Source organism: Pithys albifrons, chromosome 1 (assembly GCF_047495875.1).
Source record: "Pithys albifrons albifrons isolate INPA30051 chromosome 1, PitAlb_v1, whole genome shotgun sequence".
Classification (NCBI taxonomy): domain Eukaryota; kingdom Metazoa; phylum Chordata; class Aves; order Passeriformes; family Thamnophilidae; genus Pithys; species Pithys albifrons.
The window spans coordinates 64984133-65004119 of NC_092458.1; the positions used below are offsets into that span (position 1 = coordinate 64984133).

General features: G+C 38.8%; 1 protein-coding gene across 6 annotated transcripts in view; it reads right to left on the minus strand.

The window, feature by feature from the left end:
* FRY (FRY microtubule binding protein) overlaps nt 1–19987 on the minus strand; it is a 251531-nt gene that overhangs the window by 136226 nt on the left and 95318 nt on the right. The gene's annotated exons all lie outside the window — the stretch shown is intronic.

The following is a 19987-nucleotide window of genomic DNA, read 5'->3' on the forward strand; positions in this document are numbered from 1 at the left end:
CCAGTGGAGTATAGCAAAGATGCCAAGGAACCAGACTCTTTGAGTATGGTGACAGGACAAGACGCATCAGACACTAGCTTGAATGTGGGAAATTTCAGATAGATATATGGGAAAAAATCGCACTGTGTGTGCATGATCAAACACTGATACATGTTGTCCACAGATACAACAGCAGAAACTCCACTCTTGGACACACCTGAAACTTGAAACTTTACTTGACAAGGCTTTGAGAATCCTTCTCTAGTTAGTGAGCAAGCAGAGCTTGAACTAATCATCTGCCAAGGATACCTTCCAATCTAAATTATCCTATGATTCTGGGAACTCCACAAAATGAGTACCAAGATACTGCGCACTAGACTGAGCTCTACTTACTGCTTTTCTGGGAACTAAAGCTAAAAATAAACTGAAGCACTACAATCCAAAATCTCATTAATTTAAATATTGGCATTTGACATATAAAATTTCCAAATCAAAATCCTCAGGCTCAGCTCTCTTTGGCAATAAAAGTAATTTTTGGTCTTCAGGCAGGTACTGGTAAGCACCCTCTCTCTGTTAGCTTTGTCAGAGACTTTATAAGTAGTACCCACAAGACCAACCACTATCCACTCTGAATGCAATACAAGGGTTGCAATGCCCATGAGTACTGCTGGTGATTGGGACAGAGGTGTTTTAATGCAATACAAACCATGGAAATACTGTGAACTAATACCATTACAGCATTTCCCCACAGCATTGCATTCCAGAGTGTTATATTGTATGTTACATCCAAGTTGCAAAGAAAGAAAGAAAGAAAAGGAAGAATGAACTACAATGATTGTTCCTCACATCTAATGCCTTTAGACTTTCTTTTTGAGGTACAGAATTGCAACTACTACTGAATGTGTCAATTATTAATGACGTGTGATAGTAATAAATGAGATTAGTGACCTTTCCTAAATACAGTAACACTTCATGAATGAAAAAAAAAAACCAAACCTTCAAACATCCAAAAGATTATTATTTGAGAGTATTCAAGATGTGGCAGAATCAGACCCCAAAATCACACACTGAAAATTAAAAAAAGATGCACTGGAGAAAAGAGAACATGTTTTCATTTAGAAAAATCAGTTTAGAAGTTTCACTATGTGACTATAACAGAAGATTGAAATGCTTTTCTTCATGTAGCTATTATTCTGTAATTGTAACACATCCACACTTTTCTTTGAAAATAACCCCCTATTGACAAGGTATGGCATCACTCTTTGGCACAGCAGCACCACTTCTCCCACTGCGACAGATGTTTCCTGCTAGATTTGCTTCCTGCAAAGTTTCATTTGATTTTTGAGGGCAAAAGCATAATCATGAAATCCTCTTCATATTATGACTCTTGGTAAAAAATAAAGTGTATAAAAAAGTCCTACATTTATATTACACAAAAGTGGTTCCTAAAATACCCTGTTGTTCTGAATAATAATCTACTTCAAAGTACTGAAAAAAGAGCAACCAGAGTGCTACTGTCCTTCTGTCACCACCTAGGTTCTCCTGAAATTTAAGCATGAAGATGGTGGGATGCAAAGGATCAAGTGCAAATTTTTATGGACTATCAAATTTACTGGGCAATGGAAATATCTCCACAAATAGCTTTAGGAAGGAGTCAGACAATATTCTTACAATTAGGAATATATTTGCCAAACGTGTGGTTTTAACTGGCTCACATCTATCCATGAAATCAGGCTGATTGCCAAGTGCTCAGTCAGGAAAATATTTCTGTGAGCAGTGAAACCGATTTTCTTAAGGTATTGTGTCCTTTGTGCAGTAAAAGCCCTGTCCTCCCCCTGTCCTCATCCCAGTGTTTCCCAAGCTCCCTCCCGAGCTCTGTGCCCGGGCTGGGCAGCCGGGCTGCTCCCCAGCTAGCCCCTGCCAAGCACAACACACCCGGGCTGGGCCGCCTGCTGCTCGCTGGCCAGGCACCCCGCCAACACTCCCTCTTGAAGGAATCTGCAGGAATCTAAGCAAACACAAACTTGCCTTCTGTTCCCTGGGCAATTTTGGTTTAAACTGGATCCTAAGTTCAAACTTTGCTATGAAAGGACACATGGGAGTGATGGAAGGAAGGCAGGCAGGCAGGCGGTGTGTGAAATCTTGTACACTTCACATCCTTACAAAATTAAGTTTAAGAAACCTTAGCCATGCTACCTGGGAGCTGCCACCCTTATCTTCAATCACTGCTGCATTCAGCCAGGATTTTGAGACTGGAATTTAAAACCACATAGCCATTCCTAGTAGGAAGCCTTTTAAAAACGATTCTGCTAGATTTGTGACACAGGCTGATCTAATTTTTTTCCCCAGACATCTAACTGAAAAATCACTCATTTGCACACTGTAATAGAGAAATGCAATTGTCTGTGAGATTTGCCAGTGCATCAAAAATTTTTATTCTAGCTCTTCTCTGAAATATAGGATCGTACAGCTGCAATGGTTGGGTGGGTCTCTAGGTCCAGGGCTTAGCACATTACATAGAGGGGTGTGCTCCCCCCGCTGCCCCCGACCACGTAGTCCCTTCAAGGACCACACACGGACCACGGGTGAGGGATGAGAGAGAGAGCTTTATTGGGAACAGAAGGGGGTATTTATGGGTTCAAGGAGGAACAAGATAGGACCAATAGGAATCCCGAGGGATTTTGGACTTTTCACCAATAGCATTCAAGGGTTAAGAACCAATAGAAAGGGTTAGATATAGGCCAATAAGAAAACTTTCTGAGCCTTCATCAAGGACACTGCAGACATTCCAAAGTGGGAGATAAGGGTAACTCAGGGGGTTTGGGGAAGAAGAAGGGTGATTTAGCAAAAAAAGACCAATAAACTCCATTTTGTACATTTGAACAACATTAAAAACCTCAGTTTTTAAGGCATTAGAGTTAGCTTCTTCATTTTCTTCACTAGTCCATTTCTGACAGGATTTTTTCCATTCCAGATACTTTAAGTCGAATGCCACATACAGCCTTTCACCCAAATATAGAAAAAGCATATCGTGGGGGTTAACATCTATCATTGCTACAGCAATTACAGCAGCTAGAGAAATTACCGACATAGGACATTGATTTAGTTCAAATTTTTAAAAGACCATTTTGGAGCTGTTAACTATTTAAGCATTTTCAGTGTGAAAACTAACGTTGTCAACAGTGTGAGGGGTTTGGAGTTGATCATGAGTTGGTCATAAACTATTATAGACAGGTTTGGCTTTCTAATGCATCTTTTCAGCTCCATTATCTCAACCATTTGCATATGCTTGATATTTGCATTGCAAATAATGACAAGACTATCACTGACATCTATACTGATAACATATGAGCTGTAACAGAATACAGTTTGTATTCCTAGACTGAGAGCCCCATAAAACTCACTCAAAAAAAGTTGCCTCTGAGACATAAAACTGGAAATCAAGGACTCAAAATTTAAGAAATATCCACATTTAACTTATGTCTGGTTGGTCCCTTTATGTTGACACATTATAAAATGTGAACATTAAAAATAGATGTGCCCAGTTTTGGCATCTATGCCAGTGAAACACTGCTCCATTAAATAAAAGGTGTAACATTTAACACGAGAAATCACCACATATAGTTTACATGGGTTTATGCAGAAAATATATGGGCCAGGGTGGGTGGGAAGAAGGAGTTATACTTGATTAGAGATACTGATTTCCTTGACAAATTTAGTTTTTACTACCGGATTTCAAAATAATAAATGTTATACAAAGACAGGTGCCAGAACAGACCACAGAAGCATTCAGTTCAAATGTCACCACATTAAGTACCACATTAAGATAAATCCTTCACCTGGGGAAAAGTGGCTCATTCCCCAGGAGAATGAATGGTGATGCACCTGCAGGAGACCACAGTAAACTTGATGCCTGAGGACCCTGCAATAGCAGGAAACCTACAGATCAGTTTTAGGAAGTTGTACACAGATTTAAAAACCCCTATCCTAGGAAAATCTGTAAGAGATTAACTATGCTTGATCAACTGTAAGATGTCTGTACCATTTTGGGATGAAATTCTGTCTGAAATGCATTGTCTTCTTTCAAACGTTCCCTATTTTTTCTACTATATGTGCAATAAGCTGTATTTCAAATTATACTATTTTCTTAAAGAGTATTTTCATTTAGTTAAGGCTATAACCATATTATTTTCTCGACCTTATGCATTTTTAAAAAACAAAAAACGAGGAATAAATATGGAAGTAGCAATGAAGTATCACACATGGTTGTTGTCACAGCCATATACTATTGCCACAGAAAGGCTTACTGACATAAAATCAGAGCTAAATTTTTCTATGTATTGATCATTTCATGATCAAAGAAGCAGTTGTAAAAAAGCACAGTCGTTTTAGTGCATACACACAGTCACAAAGCTGATAATAGGGATGAGTACAAAATTAAATTATCATGCGAGAATCTCTGCTATGATCTGCACTACATATATTTTTCTTAAAGCTGTAAGAGGAATCAAAACAACCAAACAATCATAATATACACACCAAGAGTCTATGCTACACTGGATATAACTTCAGCCATACAGTTAGTGAATTTTCAGTATCTTTAAAAGGAGGAGAAACAAAGATGGCATTTATGAGAGCTCTAACTCAAATTTATACTTTAGCAACAATGTACACACTAATAACACTGATGCAAACATCTATTTGCAGTATTTTCATACCTACCGAGCCCCTTTATAAAGCCGATCACGCTGGATTTTCTCCAACATGCTACTGTAATATCCATGAGCCTGTGAATACCTGAAATGTTCCACTCCCTTAGTTAGAAAAGTCACAATCCTTTTCTAACTAAAATCCAAAAATAAATTAATTGTTTCATTATCTTGTTTTATACTTCCTCACTACTTGTGAGGAAGACACTTCTTTCCATTCCTTCGTTTTGTTTTCCAACAGACAAATGCTGAAGACCTACAGTGTGTGAGCTTGAGCAGGCCTCCGGATCAGATCAGCCTTTCCATAACCAAAGGGGTAATTTTTAGCTTCAGCATATGATGATGACCACTCACAGAGTGGCTGCACGTCTATATTTATCCACAAGTACATACTATGCTGACAGATTAGTGAAACTACTTCAGGCACTCCAAGAACATGAGACAGGATAATGGAGTTCGACATAAACAAACCATGCATATCAAACACACGTATTATCACACAATCCAAGCTGAAACCAATTAGTATAAAAATGCAAAGCACAGAGACAACACAAGATGGGTTTTGTTTTGTAATTAAAGTCTTTTGGCCAAAAGTACATACAGTTTAAATTCCTTGTCATAATACCAACCCAGTATCTCTTCTTTTCCCTTGTCAAGAATCAGTGAGAAAACATCTAACCTTAAGGACAATTGTACATCTGCTGCAATGACCCTTGAGAAAATTTGCTTTGTTTTAAACCTCAATTATGATATTAAAAGGAAAACACATTATTACACAAAGCACAAAGAATTTAATTTACCAGATATGGTTAATGTGAAGCAAAAAGTGTCTTTTTCAGTCTTGGAAGAAGATTCCCAGTTAATTTGAGCTTGATAGAGAATAAGAAGGAAATTTTTTCTGAAAGTAAAGGTCTAGCAGATTCATTTTTATCTTGGTAAAATAAACTGTAAGATTCCTAAGGAAAATGTTATTACACCATATTAGCAAGGTGCAGTAATTGCACTATTTTAATGTAAGTATTATTTGCATAATTAATTTGCATGTTTCAACAAAAAATAATGATAAAGGTAGAAAGTTAACTAATAAAGCATAATAATATTGACTTGCAATATTTGGGATAGAAAATAAATTTATATCAAGTACAGGCCTTTACAATGAGCAACCAATGCTACTAATGTCTGCTTTTTTTTGTGTTTCTGACTCTTTCTTAGGAGGACTTACAATAAAAAATGAAAAACGAAGAAGAACTCAGTGCACATCTGAGTTCCACATTCAGACTATCTGGAAAGCAAAAGTGTAAGTTACGCTGGTATTACTCATCACAGGGAATGGATTTCATGCAATATAAATATTTACCAATATGTTTTTTTTACTGCTTATTTTCCATTGTTTATTAAAAGAGTTGATACACCAGGAAGTGCATATGCCTCTTTTTAGATACTTTTCCCTGTTCTACAACTACCTTAAAGAGGGTTGTAGCAAAGTGAGGGTTGGCCTCTTCTTCCAGGCAACTAGCAACAGGACAAGAGGCCATAGCCTCAAGCCGCACAAGGAGAGGTTCAGGTGGGACACCAGGGGGAATTTCTTCCCAGAAAAGGTTGTTAAACACTAGAATGGGCTGCCCAGGGAGTCATTGTCCCTGGCAAGAAACGACTGGATGTGGCACTTGGTGCCATGATCTAGTTGACATGATGGTGTTTTGTCATAGACTGAACTCAACCATCTTGGAGGTCCAACCTAAATGGTTCTGTGATTCTGCTCTCAACTGCATGCTTAGTTAAATACAGTCTGAACTAATTATTAAAATGAATGTAAGAAAACCCAATTGTATGGCTTATAGAGATTTCTAACATCCATATAAAAGCTGCTGTATGAATCTACCATAAGTAGCAGCACTGCAAACATAGTTTTCCTCTTGTAGTGCTGGGAATCATTTAGACTTCCAGCTGTGGTGAAGCTGGCATGCATTCATCCAGGGATGGAGAGATCCCTAATAACCTTCTGCATACGCATGTCCCAGGCAGAGAGCTTTGGGGACCTCTGAGACTGCACTTAACTGAACATACTGCTGCAAAGCTTCCTCTATTTTAATCAAAAATGTGAAATAAGCAGTAAACAAAACACATAGGCAAATACTCATATTGCATGAAATTGATTCCCTGTGAAGGCTCATTTCCCTCAAGGTGAGGGAATTCTTTGCAGTGAAAAATCCCCTCACTGACAGTACTGTGTAGATATGAACATTAGATACAGGCACACGCAGACAGCATGAATATGTGAGAGCATTTACAAGAAAAAAAACAAACTTGAACATATTTTCCCTCTTAGTAGAACAAGGCTGTCTCCAAAAACTGGAAATCTCAGTAAACATTTATTTTAAAGCCCCAGACATTGAAGACTGTCTAAAATTGTTCAAGCAACTATTGGAAGAAGACACTCAGTCATTCTGTGCAGCTGTCTTGACACAAGAACATGACATAAAACTATCCCAACTCATCCTGACTATCAAAACCTATTTAATGCAAATATAGGATTCTTCAGTAAGAGTTACCTTCATTGACCAATTATAGATGGTCTGCATTGCAACAAAGAGGAAACCCAAACAACTACCTGCAAAATAAACATCTGGAAATCCCTATGCTGGAGGAAATACTATCTAGTCTAGAAGTTAAAATGGAACAGGCAGTGAGAAAAAAGCACAAAAGAAGCTCAAGATTCTGGAGCAAACCAGCTCAATTTCTGAAAACAAGTCTAAAGGGAATAACAGATTTGGGAGGATGTCCAATAAAGTATTGAGAGGACCTCAACTCTCCCAAATGGATACCCCCAAATACTTGATTATGATGAAACTATAAAGGAGAAAAGACTAATTTATAAATTTCAAATTTGTTCATTTCTTTAAAGAGACGTGCCTCAGGAGAGTCATTTACGTAAAATGGCATGGGGAAGAGAAAGGAAGGAGACATCTTCAGTGATCAAGGGCACTCCAGGACTTAGTCACTGATTGAACTGAGATAAGATCAACATTTTAAATTATTTCTGTATGAGGACTTAATGAAAAAATGCCATTGCCAGGTTTAGACATATTTATTCCAGTATTTTCAGAATGCTTGTGGAACTACAGAAGACAGTACGAAGTCCTGTAGACTTGCTTGGGCAATCCTTGCCCAAACTTTCTATTCCTTTTACAATAACGAGAGAGCGCAGATTTTATATGAACTCAAGGAACAGAAGAGTCAGAAAACAGGAGACAAATTAATTAGTGCATCCACTGAGAAGCAGCGGAGTTGCCAATAAAATATAAAGTTTCACCAACTCTACTACTCTATCCAAGAAAAAGGAGGCTTAAACTTTGTATGTGTGTGGACCTTATATGGACCTTAGTGTGTGCAATTGCACATACTTTTCAGTATCTTCAGGGATGTTACAGAAAAGCAAACTTAGACAGTATGGCATCCTCAGTGAGACTGAACATTTTGAGACATAATGCTAACCAACATATGGTAGTAAACCCATTCAACTCTCCTTGAACCCAGGGGTGAACAACGATTTGCAGAACGGAGCTGAAGAGCAAGTCCGAGATGTGGTAATTTCTCAACAATCACATCCAAACCTCTGCAAGACAGAACCAAAATGCAGCATCCATAAAAATAAGTATATGGCCACTCAGTAGGCCTTATGGATGCTAAAATACCACTTGTGGAGAATGCTCTCCTCTGCATGTCTAAAAAGAGTTCAGATGTTCATTCCACTCAGAGATGCTGGTGAAGCAGCCATCTTCTGAGATGAACCCCAGTAGGAAATAATCAGTTTAATACAGATATCTTTGCCCAAGCTTAGAGAAACATTAGAACAGTCAGTCCTTACACACACTGACAGGTCTTATTTGAGATGGATGTGGTGACGTTCCTGTTAGCTTTGAAGCAAAGGATCAATCTAGTACCTTGGCAAGGCTAAAACTCCTTGTTTGGCTTTAGCAGCCACCAGCAGCCTTCTAGCCCTCACAACCCAGCTGCTTGCAGGTAGGTTTGTCATCCTCAGAGGAGCACTGCAATTCTGTGCAAGAGTGAGGAAATTGATGTGAGAGCCTGTAGAGTAAAGCAGTGAGTGGAACACATTTTGTCCTCTTGAATGTACAGGGGACTCGAGAATGATGACTGCCAAAACAAACAAACAAACAGGAAATCCTGTCATATGTGTCCATCCACTGTCTAAAGTCCTTTTCACTGACTTGGTAAAGCTCCCAGTAACTATGATCCTGTTAAGATGTAGACTTTCCCTCTCTCTTTCTCCTAAGTGGCAGGTCAGAGGTTGAGCAGCTTAATAATGTTCCTTAGATTCTAATCTCAGATCCTTGCAAGACATCTGAGAGAGGCAGGAAAGCAATTCTCCTTCCTGCCCATTCTCTCTGCTCACCACTTGTTTTTCTGCTGCTTCTCCTCTAAATCATTATTTTCTTATTTACATATACCACTGTGCTGAAGATATGTGGGAATCTAGGCATATAACATGAATATTTTTGGCTGCACCAATTCTAGAATTTGCTTGGTTTATTATGAGATTAAAAACTGAAAAACCAAAATGACATGGAAAATCTTGTGGAAAATCTAAAACGATTTTCACATTTGAGTGCTTCATTTAGGGTGACTTCTCACTAAAGGAAATACCTGTGTTGCTTCTGATGGGATGTAAATCAAAAATACTTCTCAGTTTCTGTGCTTTATATGGTAATGACATGTTGCCTCTTTGAAAGATGACTTAAGATTAACAATATACTTTCAAAAGATTTCAAAATATCGGTATGTTTTCTACATAACTTCAAAATTTTTTTTTACTTTGTCTTTTCACTTATTCCAAAAGTAGAAACTCCAAATAAGGATGAAAAGATCATTTCAGATGAGTAGGTTGTTGTTTGTTGGTTTTTTTTTAATTAAAACAGCAAAAAGGTTGATTTCTGAAACTACACCAGAATTTCTCTGGGCTCAAATGGATCTTGAAAACCATTTTATTTTAAAGATATTCATACTCTTACACTTTCTCAGGTACTACAGGCTGAGGTTAACCTCCCTTTGGTTTTGTTGGATCAGAAAATAGCTTCCTATAAGATTTTTAGACAGAGGTTTTGTTGCATTTGCTTTTTTTTCCCAGAGACAGGGAGATGGAGGTATTCTTGTCATTTTGTGGTTGATGGGTGTCAGCAGAAGACTTATTTTTAGGGAACTTGGAAAAGTGCCGAGGAAGCACAAGACTAAGAGAGCCCAAAGGAGAAGGAATAGTTACTCTCAGAAGAGAGACTGACTAGCAAGTGAGGAGGATGTGACCTCTATCCTCCTTCCCTACTATGCTGGTTTTGGTTGGGATAGAGTTAATTTTCTCCACAGTAGCTGATACTGGGCTGTGTTTTGGATTGTTGCTGGAAACAGTGTTGATAACACAGGGATGTTTTAGATGTTGCTGAGCAGCACTTGCACAGAGCCAAGGCCTTTTCTGCTTCTCACTCTGCAAGCAAGTGGGCTGGGAGTGCAGAGGTTGGGAGGGGACACAGCCAGGACAGCTGACTCCGGGTGACCCAAGAGATAACCCATACCATGTGGTGTCATGCTCAGCTGGGGGAAGGAGGAAGGGGGGGACATTCAGCATCATGGTGTCTGTGTTCCCAAGTCTCTGTTAAATGGAATGATGACCCAGTTTGTCTGGGAATGGCTGAACACCCACCTGCCCACAAGAGTGAGTGGCTGTGTGGTGCTTAGCTGCCAGCTGTGTTTAAACCATGACATCTACACATTTTCTTTTCGAGATAATACGCTTTTCCTTATCTCCTTAGAAGTTTCCAATAAAACTGTCGGAGTCTGGGCAAGATGGAATTTTAAAAAGATACTTAAACTGTTTCCTTTTTACTATAAAAAAACATTAAATGCTTGCACCTGAGTCCTATTCCAGTCTCAACAGCTACCTCAGATGTTAGAACTGGAACCATTCCTAAATTTTTGTTGTCTGTTTCTTCACACTTGGTCTTGCAAACCACTGACATGTCAGTTCATGCTGTTAAAAACTTCTGTCTTTCACTGGAATGAAAACAGCACATCCAGTTGTGGATGACGTGTCTTCCATGCAATGTACACATGTATGAAAACCTGAGCAAGTTGTAATGCACTTGTGCAAACAAGCACATTTTACTACTGACGCACAAAAAGGAAACAGACTTTAGCTCATTTGCCTCTGAAATTGTATGGTCTGACCAGTTCTAGTGACATAACACTGTTCAATGTCTAAGAGTTGATTTCCTAGGGTTTTGCTTATTTCATGGCATAATAAAGGCGTCATGTCTAACTATGTTTCAATGTGTAGTACTAAGAAAAAATCTTTACAACTGTAGTTTGTTTTTTTGACATTTTCTGATGAACTCTTCTGATCAACTCTGGCTGTCTTTCAGGGAAAGTTACAAATTTAGCCACGTACAGACCAAATATCAAATTTAATCTAGCCATCCAGGCTCCAAGTAGAGTAAGTGAAGAGAGACTGACATTTCTAGGTGATCCATCATACCCTTCTTGGACTCCCAGTTTAAGATAGAAAAAAATCACTTCCTAGAGGTGCCTATTACTCATCAGTGATTACTGAAGGCGAACTGACAACAAAGATATACATCCAAGGTTTTAAGTAATGACTTTCACTCTTAAACCTGTAGAACCTTCAAGAGTACCTCGTATGCACTGAACTCATTGTGGTGCATTTCAGCAGCTGCTGGCTAGAATTCTTACCCTTGCTTGTGTGGGTGGAAAATGGCAAAACTTCAGGAATAAGCAAAGCCACAAGCCGGATCTGTGAACTAGCAAGCTAAAGCTTCACAAACCAAGAAGACTTTAACCAAATTTTGTGAAGCTTTCTGTGATGAAACCACAGGAAAGATTTCTGTGAATAAAGATTAACATGAGACAGACACCCATTCATGTTTCCCTCTACAGTAGAGCATACAAAATAACATCTATACAAAACAAAACAAGAGAAAAAATGTTGCAGCCAAAACCTGGATTCATAATTATCATTATCAATCCCCTACTCCATGTCTGATTGAATCATTATTGTCATTACTTAATACTAGCTGCAACAGCATACTCACAACATTGTCTACCTTTTATATTAAATGCTATTTGGCCTCCTTGTTTAGCCATCTTTTATTAGCCACAGACAATTATGATACAGTAGAATCTAATAACCCTTTATTACATTACAGTAACAATTTTTCTTTGAAAGTGGGCTCATTTGTATCTTGGCCAAAAACTCAAATGTAAATGTAAATGCTGCTTTACTAGACAGAGACTCCAGGATATAAATACTTTAAATACTTCTTGTAGTGACTCTGAAATACAAGACTGTGACTTCCACCATTCACACAAACTCAGTGAAGGTTCGTGAAAGTTTGTCTTGAAAACAGCTGCCTACTGAAAAACTTTCACTTGAGCAGATAAGTGGAGTTCATGGAATTCAGCTGCTGTCCAAGCGACCTTCTGCATGACCAGACAGTTGCAAACACCAAACACAACATGGACAGGACACGGCTCTCATGCTGGTCAGTGGGCTATGACAGAGAAGTGCTTCTATATATTGAAATGTCTATATGTTTTGGAATAAGTGACTGCCAGAAATATGTTATTCAATTTGGAGAGGAACAAGTGCCTATAGAGATGAACTTGGCATAATTTAAATATGAAAACAATGAAAGAGACCTAGGGTTAACATTGGATTTTTCAAATAAACAGCTTAAACACTGAAAAGCCAGAATAATTAATAAAAAAACCCTGAAGAACCTTATTAAATCTGCAAATAATGAAAACATTTCTTTTTTAGGATATTCAAGAAAAATTCAGTATTCCTAAGGGCTGGGACAAAACTAATTCTCAAGTGTCAGCAAGGGCAATCCAGGCAATCATGGCACAGTTGGCCTGATATTAATTCAAGAATTTGATTAATAAAGAACCAAAGTATAATAATACAATGCCATAAGCACAGGTTTACGAAAAGTAGATTTTGTTAAAGTAACTGTATCTTTTTATGAGATTATAGATTTGGCTAACAAGGTTGAAAGTGTAGTTTTATATTTCTGCTTGGCAATTGGATTAGTATCTTACCAAACTGTAAAATGACAACCAAAAAATCAACATTCACAACAGAAAGATAAAAAGACAGGTTACAGGTACTTCTCAATATGGATTAAGGGAGAATCATAGCCTAACTAATGTACAGAAACTAGTTTTTGGTCCTGTACTATTTATCCTTACTGTTAATGAGATAAAAGAAAAACAAAAACTTTATCGTATAAAGTTTACAGGCAAAACACAAGTTAAGAGTGATAGAAAAGACAGCAAAAAAGTCCTTCCATCTGTCTGAATAGCATTTGGAAAATGAAATGTAAGCAAATAATATACAAGATATTAATTCTAACCTATGGAGGATTGCACAGCCATAGACAAGGCCACACAGACAGAATAAAGCTTTCTGTTCTTGGGAAACACTGATTATGAAAAAAGGCCTGAGACCAGGATGACTAATGTGTTGAAAACAGGCTGCTATTCTTGTGACCTGAAGAGCTATGGAGAGCCTTTTCAAGCAGCATAAACAAAAGCAAAAGCAGGAAAGCTCTACTGCTTCACTGCTGCATAGTCAGTCCTATTCCAATGTCTGCAACTTGAGAAAAGATGTTGATGAACTAGAGGACAGTCAGGAAAGGGAACAATAACTAATGACTGCAAAAGCTGCCTTAAAGTTTATCTTAGTTTGATCATGAGAAAATTACACAGTCATACCCTCTAATGGCAGGAATTTGCACTTATTGCACCTACAATGGCACCTACTTGCAAAACATACTTACACGGAGCCACTCAACTCAAAACACCTTTTTGAAACAACACAAGCACTCAGGCATTTCCAAGGTGTGATTCATTATAATAAACACATGGAAAAGCAGTCTATCTGAATTGTACCCGGAAAATACATATTTTTCTTCACTAGCTATCAGGAAAGGAAGGCTTGACTATGTCAGATGTAATATAAACACTAGGAAGACCTGAAAGTTAGGTGAGATCACTTCCATGCCCATTAAGCATGAATATCGTGAACAGAAATTTGCTAAGAGACAGCTTTTCATCCAGTAACATCCAATGTCTGGAATTTTAAACTAGGCAAATGCATTAAAGAAGTTAAACACAAAGGGAGGGAAATTAACCTCCAGAATGCTATTAAGTCTGGTGCTGATTTTTCCATTATTGGAAATTTTAAATTATGATTTTAAGACATGCTTTGTCTCAAACAGAAATTAATTCAGAGAAGCCATAAAGCCTGTTCTATGAGAAACACAGATTGGATGACACAATGCTTTTCCTGGTTGTATGATTTATGACTTGTTGAATACATAAGTAGAAAACACAGCGCTGAGAACAGTCGTTTATAAAATTACAATAAGATGTTTTAAGAAGGATTCTTCTTTCTCTAATCTTGATAATATCAAGAAGCAGAAGTCTGAATGTCTATCAGTACTTGGTTTCTCTTTGTACATCCAGGTAAAAATATCCTCTGATCTGTGGGATCAGAATACCTTTGTGATAACATGTAATAATTTCCTGCTCTGATGGTTTCCTTATCGAACATGGTTTGCCAAAACAGAAGCTGATTGTAAGGGGTGTTTTGTAGAATATACCTCAACAGAACATGAAAGGGAAGGCAACTTCTTGGGATGATTCAGTTTTCATATTTTAAAGAACGAGTACATCGCCAAAATAATGTATAAATATGACTTAAAAACGATAACCATACAAATCAGTGGTTTGCCTTAAGAGAATGCTTATACAGAAAAGTGAAGGTCTCTGAAGGTGCAGTGATGTGTAACAGGAAAATCATACTCCAGTGTCTGAGTGAGTGACAGAGGAGCACAGAAGAACCCTGGCTGAAATGGTATCATTCACAGATTTGCGGAACATACTGAGTTGCAAGGGAGCCACAAGGATCATCGAGTCCAACTCTTGGCCCTGTACAGAGGCATCCCCAAGAGTAACACCCATGTGCCTGAGAGTATTGTCCAAATTATTCCTGAACTCTGCCAGGCTTGGTGCTGTGACCACTTCCCTGGGAAGCCTGCCCAACCACCCTCTGGGTCAAGAACACTTTTTCTAATATCAAACCTAAACCTCCCCTGACACAACTTCAGGTCTCGGGTCCTGTCACTGGTCACCACAGAGAAGAGACCAGTGCCTGCTGCTCCTCTACCCCTCACAAGGAAGTTGTAACTGCAATGAAGTCTCCTCTCAGTCTCCTCTTCTCCAGGCTGCATAGACCAAGTGCCGTCAGCCACTCCTCATACGGCTTCCCCTCAATGCTCTTCACTGTCTTTGTTGCCCTCCTTTGGACACTCTCTAATAGCTTTGTACCTTCCTTAAATTGTGCTACCCAAAACTGCACACAATATTCCAGGTGAGCAGAGTGGTATAATCCTCTCCCTCAACCAGCTGGCGATGCTGTGTCTGATGCCCCCCAGGACATGGTTGGCTCTCCTGGCTGCCAGGGCACTGCTGACTCATATTCAACTTGTCATTGACCAGGTCCCTTTCCATGGCACTGCTTTCCCTCATCTCATTCCCAGTCTGCATGAACATCCAGGGTTGCCCTATTCCAGGTGCACTTCCCCTTGTTGAACTTTGTATGGTTGGTGATTGCCCAGTGCTCTGATTTGTCGAGGTCTCTCTGCAGGGCCTCCCTGCCTTTGAGGGAGTCAACAGCTCCTCCCAGTTTTGTGTGATCTGCAGACTTGCTCAGTATTCCTTCCAGTCCTGCATCCAACTCATTTATGAAGGTGTTGAAGAGCACAGGGCCCAGAATGGAGCCCTGTGTAACCCCACCAGTGACAGGTCACCAGTCTGATGTCACCCCATTCACTATTACCCTCTGTCCTTGATCCATGAGCCAATTGCTCACCCACTACATGATGTGTTTATCCAGCTGTGGGCTGGACATTTTTGTCCAGAAGGATCCCGTGAGAGACAGTATTGAAAGTTTTACTGAAATCCAGAAAGATTACAGCAACTGGCTTCCACTGGTCAGCTAGGTGGGTTACCTTGTCAGAGAAGCAAATCAGATTTGATAAGCAGGACTTTCTCCTCATGAAGCATGCTGGCTGTGACCAAAGACTGTGTTGTCTTTCAACACCTCCCAGAATAATCTTTTCCATAACTTTATCAAGAACTGAAGGGAGACTTGACAGGCCTGTAATTTCTGAGGTCCTCCTTGCCCTTCTCGAAAATCAGAAGAATGTTCACCAGCTTCCAGGCAGCTAGGACGTCTCCATATTCCCAAGACTGCTCAAAAATCATCCTGAGAGATTTTGTAATGACATTAGCAGCTTTTTGAGGATTCTGGGGTGAATCCCATCAGGCCCCATAGATTTGTAGGGATCCAGCTAGGGCAGTGGATCCCACACAGTATCAGGGTCAACTGGGAGTTCACCTTTCTCACAGTCATGGTTCTCCAACTCAGGGCACTGGGACCCCCTTGGTCCATCATTTGTGTTGAACATAGTGGCAAAGACAGTGTCAAAAATATCTGTCTTGTCTCTGTCCCTGTTTGTGAGGTGACCACCCCCATCTGTAACAGGCCAGTGGTATTTATATCCTGGCTGTTGCCATGAAAGTATTTGAAAAAACTCTTTTTATTGTCCCCCACATTTCTGGCCAACTTCAGCTATAGTTAAGCTTCGGCCACACAAACATTTTCTCCCCATAGAAGCAAGCAGCACCTCTGAATTCTTCCCATGTCACTTGACCTTGCTTCCACTGGAAGTATATTCACAGGCACATGAAGGCAGGCTGTCCTGAGAACCTGAAAAAGGCTAAAGTGCATATGACAGATCACCAACAAATGCCTGGTCATCTGCTACAGAACCAAGCTGTATAAACAAAAAGATTCAAAGCTTCCTTGTATAGTTGCACAGTCTGAAATAAAATTATGTAAGAAAACTGTTCATCGTACAAGAAAGGACGTGGTAATGTTGTATGCATTACAGAATTTTGTATTCCAACTACTGCACATAATGCTTTTCATTCTTTCCTCGTGGCATCTAAGATATTCACCAAATCCAGTCAATTGTCCTGCCTCTGTCTCAACAGGAACTTTATAACACCAAGCTGAGGCTCCAAGAAGGGCAGGAGAGCTCAGAAGGAAAACACATATTTCTAGCATTAATCAAATAGGCCAGAATTATTCTGTGAGAACCCGCTGACTAACACTGTAGAAAGAAATTAAATCAGAACAATACTGACCTAAAAATGCACAAATGGTTTTGTTAATAGGTATGGAATCAAACAGAGAACTCAAAGTGAAGAAGGCAGGCAATGTTTGCCAATGCTCTTCCATAAACTGTGATCTTACCAAAAATTGCATTAGTTACAAGCATCAGATGTTGTTATGAGACATCACTGTGCATCAAACACAATGACAAGCTATATTAGCATAAGGGGTTATTATTCCCAGATCCATGTGATCAGCACTCCATGGCAACCCAACAATAATGAAACTCTTTGTCAGTAAGAAAGCATGTACAAAACTATACGAAGGAAGAACCTCAAGTACCTGAAATGGTACATAAGGCTGTTAATACATTAAGAACTTAAACACTGACATTTATTTCCATATACAGACAGAAATTCTCCCCATGTTCTCAGCCAACCATCACCTTTGTAGGGACTTGACATTTCCAGGACACTTTCACTCAGGGCTTATCAACTGAGAAGCTGGGTGCTTAAACTCAGGCTATGGAACAGAAACCATAAAAATGACCCAAATGATCAAGTAAATCAGGCAAATCAGGCAGCAGCTCACAACAGGATCCACAACAGACAGCCTGGGCCTGATACGGCCTTAGATACATCCCCACAGGGACCTCACATTGTTTGAGTCACTTCAGATGTTCAAAGCATAGCAGAGAAGCAGCTTCTCTCCGTTCTGGCTGTAACTGCTTTTAATGCAGCAGCTTAACAGCTAAAGAACTCATCCAAAATGTGGTAATTTTGGGTTAAGTTTTAATTAAGCCTCAAGGTTTTGAACTCACATCTCCCACTCTTCTTTCCTGGCTGCTGGTCAGAATGGTGAGGATTACCCATGTCCTGCTTGTTCAAGGTTAGACAAATTTGAAGAAAGAATTCAATGTGCTTTAAGTAAGAGATGCAATGTAACAGTGAGCATGGGTCTAGCTCAACTGTTGCCACTTAGTTAACCAATTAATGAGAACTACTGAAAGCAATGTGGTAGATTAAATTCTAATAAAAAGTAACATTGAACAGTAAAGGCATCTGGGCAAGGAAATGCCTACACTGCACAACTGCCTCTTGTTCTTGCCACTGTGTATTAGACAGACTTCACAAATTCCTCCAAAGCAGACTCTTCAGATATTTCTACCTGTTTTCTGCTGGAGTCTGAGTCATGCCAAGTAATTTATATCATATTTGTGCTCATGCTAGGCTTCTTTTTGAATCTAAATTTATTGTCTCACAAAGCACAGCAACAGGTAGGAAAAGGATCAGCCTCCAAAGCAAGAATTGTTCCAGGTGTCCCTCTCTTGCTAGTAAAAGACATCCCTGACTTGACACAGAGTATTCTTCTGATAATAAATGCCACTAAGCAAAAGGTGCACAAAAAACATATAGGAACTTCTAAATGCTATAGTGTCCCCAGTCCAGAATAATAAGGATCAAGCTATTAAAACCAAATAAATCAGTCTTTCACATGAGATAAAAAGATGCCAGGATAATGACCAGTAATATGAACATCCACTGAATGCTGATTTTCTTCTACTACATTCTAATCAACAGCGAACGCTGCACTTGCAACAGTAGTATTTGCTGCATATAATTTTCTTTATGTCTTTTACCAAGATAAATGAAAATGTGAAAGGATTACAGTTAATCAGATTATTCTGGGGACTCCAGGGTATGTTAAATATGACACTCACATATACTAGCCACTTAACCAGAACCAAGTGGATGGATGCTGTCTCCTGCAGCTAAGACCCAGGCCACTGGCTCCTACTCTCTCTGTAGATGGAGGCACAGTGAGAATTTCATGCTTGGACCCTCATCTATCTCAGCAGATTTTACCTGGTGGGCAGATGAGCACTTGAACATCAGATTTGACACATGACAGAAAACAAAACCCTCCTGAGGAAGTGGAAGAAGAGATGAGAAAAGTCACTGTTTAAAGAAGAACGATTACCTTGGTCATACATTTGGACCAATCTCTGGCATGTCTGTGAGCTACATAAACGGGTTCGTAGTATTTGATTTATGTACTGAAATCCGTATGCCCTTGGCCACCTTAGCTGCTCAGCAGACACAAACTATTTTGAGTTATTTTGCCTTGACCAACAGAAGAGGACAGAGAGATCCAACCAAATGAGCTATTCTGTGGCAGCTATCATAAAGGTAACACAATTAATTAAATAATTTAAACTACATCCTTAAATGTAAAGCTGGATAAGCATCCTGAAAAGCTGCAATCTATACGGTAATCTTTTATTCAGTATTACAGAAAAGATTCTGTCACAGAAATGAGTTATAGTAGATAAAATTGCAAATATCAGGCACAGGGACTCATAGAAAAATTGTATTATGTAGGTATTTTTAAAAAAAACTTTACAATGTATTTTGATTTTGTGAGTCTGTAAAAAGAAATCAAAGATATTTTCTTTTTCTGAAAAAAGTACAGTCTAAACCATGGAATAACTAATACAGTAATTTTAAATTGCAGCTTGTACGTTTTAAAAACCACACATAAAATCAGTCTAACTCCAATTCTACTGATGTAAACAGTTAAAATACTCTCTAGTTTTCACTGACAAAGCTTTAGGACAATGCTTAGCTTTCTGAAAATGCTTCTCAGTACATCTTACTTAAATTATCAACACAGATATTTATCAGATTTTCAGGACACTGTGTCAGTTCTACAGTTTATGGAAAACCACAGCTATAATTTGAATCCACAATGTATATGACTGTATGAGTCAAAGTAGAAAAAACAGATTGAAAAATATTGTCATTAGTCACACTGATCATTTCTGTCAAAAGAAGTTTCTGTATTAATTAGAAAGACATCATTTGTTATTTATATTTACACACATGACACAATAACGTACAGATTTGAACCTTCGGCCAAATGTTTCAAACTCTGCTTCTATAAAGTAGATAAACACATCCAACCCAGTAAATGTAAACTATATCAACTTGAAATGTCTTTTTCTGGCTTCAGTATTATAAAAACT